A 5,083-nucleotide genomic window follows, 5' to 3' on the forward strand; every position below is an offset into this window, starting at 1 on the left:
GAACCGCAGTCCCTGATGCTTTTGCTAAGCTTATTCTAAGTAGGTGCTTTAGACCACTGAGCCATCTCTCCAGCCCTACTTTCTTTTTTTAATGATTTAGTACAGGGTCTACAGGGTCTCACTACGTAGATCAGACTTGTAGTGATCCTCCTGTTTTCAGACTCCCACACACTGGGATTACAGGTGTGCACCACCATGCCCAGTCTCAATCATGGTCTAAGTGCGACAGTGGGGTGGGGCCAGAATGGCAGGCCCAGGAATCAAGCCTGGCCACTGTGCTCTGCCTAAGCAGGCACTTTAGTCTGCTGAACTATCCAGCCAGCCCTTACTTGATGGTTTAACTTTTTGATTTACAGCACTAAACAGCCATTCATATATTAATTCAACTTTTTAATTTATTGGTGTTATATCTTTTAAAAAGTTTTGTTGATCTTGTTAAAAATTTTAATGTGTCTTTCTAAAATTTTTATATATGTATGTGTTACAGCATCTTGCTACAAAGCCGATTCATAGTGAACCTCCTGTTTTTAAGCATTTATGATGGCTTCTGATGTACATATCTTTTTTTCTTCTAGTAGGGATTATATCCATGGTCTTCATATAAACCTGCATCTCAAGCCCTTTACTAGTTTTTTGTTTTGGGACAGGTCTCACTGTATCTCTAAATTGCCCTTGCTGGGCTTGAATTTGAGATTGTCTTTACTCAGAATACCAGAGCGCTGCTATTACAGGCATGTGATACTATGCCTGAATGAATGAAATGTCTTGATATACATTTTAATTTTTAAATTAATTATTTATTTATGTATTTGTTACAGGGTCTCATTTTATGCAGCTCAGGCTCGTAGTGATCCTCCTGTCTCAGCCTCCCCAGCACTGGGATTACAGGTGTGAGCCACTGTGCCAGGTTCTGAAACCTGCATGTCATGCAGTACCAAGCAATTGAATTTGGGTCCTTAAACTTGCTGGGCAAGTGCTTAGATTGTCAAGCTATCTCCCCAGCCCTAAAATGTCCTTTTTAATGAAAGCAAAATTTCAATATTTTTCTTTAGTGTTTTTATGTTGTACCTAATCATGTCTATAACACAACCATAAAGCTATTTTATTATATTATCTAAGCACTTTCATTTATTTTCATATCATTCGTATTTAAGTCTAAATTCTAGGTTTACATCCCATAGATTCCACACAGTTTACTAGAAGAAAATGTGTTCCCTAATGAACAGCTCTGCCACCTTTGCTGGATTTCAGGTGGCTCTATATGTGTAAATCTATTTCTACAATTTCAAATCTGTTTCACTTGTCTATTTTTCTTTATGCTCACAGAAAAAGGTAATATTTGAAATTAAAATATCACAGTACTAATCAATAATATTTAATACAGTAAACTTTTAAAAATGTGTTCTTTTCAAGATTGTATGGGATAATGTTGACCCTTTACATATCCAAATAAATTTTATTTTAACTTTTTTTTTCGGTATCAGGGATTGAACTCCGGACCTTGCACTTGCAAGGCAGGTGTTTAAGCCGCTGAGCTATATATCCCCAGCCCCCTACATAAATATTTCTTCCTTTTTTCCCCTTATTTATTACAGGGTCTACAGGGTCTCAGTATGTAAATCAGACTCATAGTGATCTGCCTGTTTTCAGCCTCCCAAGAGCTGAGATTACAGGTGTATGCCACCGTGCCCAGTCATATTCCTAGTCTCAGCACACCCCATGGGCAGGGCCAGCACTGCATGCTGCGGGTGGAACTCAGGTCCCTTCGCCTGACTAAGTATCTTAAGTCTGCTGAGCTATTAGGCTGGCTGTCTCCCACATAAATTTTAAAATGCAGACAAACACACACGCTTTTCATACACTCAGCTGAGATTTCATTGGCTTTAAAAATCAATTTGGGGATTTTCAAGCTTTATAATTTTGAATCTGTCAAATTATAAATATGATATATTTTCAGTTGCACAGGTTTGACTTAATTCCTCTTATTCATGATGTCTGTTTCTGCTTAACAGTTTCATTATATTTTATTTTATTTATGTGTAAGTATTTCATGTTTACTGATTGTATTTATTTATTTATTAGCTACTTTGTGATCCTGGAGATTGAACACAAAACCTTCCCACTGAGCCACATCCACATTTTTTTGTAAAATTATTTTTAAATTCTAAGACAGCATCCCATTATATTGCCAAACAGCATTGGGTTGGACTGTATGTTGTGATATTCCTGTCTCATGACCCCAGAATGCTGAATACAGATTACAGATATATCCTGTCACACCTGCCTAAATTGGTAATATTTTTAAACATAATTTTCCAATTGTTTATTTCTGAGGTATACAATTAACTTTCGGATACTAATGTTATGTCCAGAAACTGTTAAATATAGTTTAATTCTAATAGTTCTGCCTGTGGATATAGTTCAGCTTTACAGTGCCTGCCTGGCAAGTACAAGGTCATGAGTTTGATTCCAGACACAAGAAAAAAAGGAATGGTTCACCTGAGATTCTTTGAATTTTATATGTACATTTAGTCTGAGACAGCAAAAAGCTTTGTTCCCTATTTCAAACCTTAAAATAAATAATCTTTTTGAATTATTACACTATTTCTTGCTATTGACTATATATAGATACATTTTATCAGAATAAGGAAGTTATCTGTAATTCTTAGCTCCCCAAGAGACTTGTGTGTGTGTATTTGTGTGTGTCTGACAGAGAGAAAAACTTGTTTTTCCATTATATTTTCTGCATCCATTTGTGTCAGTTTTTTCATTTCTTCAATTTTGAAAATCAGTGTTAACACTTTTATTAGTACTTTTTGGGTGTACATAGTATATTTTGATTCTTCTTTTCACTCCATCCCATCCCCTCCTTTCAATCACCCTTTCAGTCCTTACTTACAAAGCTTTGTTTCCATTTGTCTTTCTAGTTTCCTTTTTTCCTTTTGCTCCCCTTCTCCCCTTCCTGATTCCTCTTCCCATTTAAATATTTTCTTCCCATTTTTCAATGTCCATTACATACTTTGGTCCCTATTTACATTTTCAGCTTCTGCACTAGAGAAACAATGCAAAATTTAAACTGAATGTCTGGTTCATTTCATGAAAGTCTATGACTTCACGGTGCATCCATTGACCTATAAATACCTCAAGTTTATTATTCTTTGTGCTGGATATTTATCAGACTAAGGACTAACATTTAGAATATATAAAGAACTCAACAGCAACAACAATAGATTTAAAGGCCCAATCTAAAAATGGGTATGTGAAATGCATACATACTTCACATAGCAATATATGCATACCCATGTTCATAGTAACACAATTTGTAATAGGTATATCTTTGAAACTGCACAAACACCCATCAACCATGAAAGCATAAAGAAAATATGGTATTTTATCAATTACATATTTTAATGTTATAAATCACAGTAATTGGTGGTTTCAAGTGTTAAATTGAAACTTTTTCTCTCTCAAAATATTCAACTTTTTTCTATTATTCTCGATTGGACTCTATATTATTTTGTATGTGGTACAATTAATGCCATTTTAACAGTTTCTAAAATATCTCATTTTATAATATTAGTTGCATTGATTAGATCCAAGTTAAAAGACATTGAGATTGTTTGCACAGCTTATAATTATTTAAATAAAGTTAATGCTGAAGACTAAACTAGACCCATGTCTATTACCATGCACCAAATTAAAATCAAAATGGGTCAAAGATCTACATATTAAAACAGAAACACTAAATATAGTAAAAGAGAAAGTAGGTTTCACCTCTATAGCTGTAAGCAAAGAGTATATGAATCAAACCAAGACTTCAAGGAATCAATAACTGGGATCTGATCTACTAAAAAGCTTTTGCACTTCAAAAGAAATCAACAGAGTGAAAAGGCAACCCAAAGGGTGAAAAAATGTTTTGGTCAATTGTCCCTAAAATGAAGGGCATTTATCTGGAAGACAAAAATAATTTAAAAAGATCAGATACCCCCAAATCCAAAGCACCAATCAAACAATGGTCATCTGAGATAAGTATACACCTCTCTGATGAAGAAATATAAATGGCAAATTAATATATGAAAAAAAAGTTCAACATCCTTAGTCCTTAGATAGATGCAAATTATACCAACACAGAGATTCCATCCCACCCCATAAAGAATAGCTAGCTTCAAGAAATCAACCAATAACAAATGCTGGAAGGGTTATGTGGAAAATGGCACCCTTCCTCCATTGTTGGTGGGAGTGCAGACTGGTACAAACTCTGTGGAAATCAGTGTGGATATTCCTTAACAAAGTAGGATTAGAGGCCCCATTCTGCTAAGCTATTCCCCTTCTTGGTATTTTCCTGAAACAATGTAAAGCAACATATTGCAGCATTTATGTGTATTCATGCTTATAGCATCACAATTTTTTTTTTCTGAACCGGGGATTGAACTCAGGCCCTTGCACTTGCCAGGGAAGTGCTTATTCCACTGAGCCATCTCCCTGGCCCAGCATCACAATTTTTAATAGTTAAGTATTAGAAACAACATAAATGCCCACTGACCAGAAAATGGATAAAAATGATTTGCTATTATTATACAATGGTATACTACTTAGTCATAAAGAAGGATAAACTTGAAATTATTATAGGTGAATTGATGTAACTTGAGACCATACTCATAAATGAAATGAATCAAACTCATGTGTAAACATCATCATCTCCCTTCTGTGAGAAACTGAAAGAGTAAATAAGGTCTAAAGTCTACAGTAGATATTTTGAAATACAAAGACATAACTCAAGAGGAAAAAAAATTAAGATAGGGAAAAGTAGAAAGGATGGAAGGAAGAAGGAAAAATGCAATTAAGTTTTAATATTAATGTCTCATAGCTCACTGAAAAAGAAGACATGCTAATATTGTTTGGAGAAATTTAATGCCCATATCTTGTATTATGAATAACTATTTAAAGTTAACTACATGCAATGTATTAACTACATGCAGTGTTATTCTCCCATTATTTTGTTTTGAAATTTCATTTTACTTTTTTTCAGACAATGAAAATAATAAATAAATAAAATCTCTATACATATTTGAAATATCATCAT

Source organism: Octodon degus, unplaced genomic scaffold, assembly GCF_000260255.1.
Source record: "Octodon degus isolate 3935 unplaced genomic scaffold, OctDeg1.0 scaffold00041, whole genome shotgun sequence".
Classification (NCBI taxonomy): Eukaryota; Metazoa; Chordata; class Mammalia; order Rodentia; family Octodontidae; genus Octodon; species Octodon degus.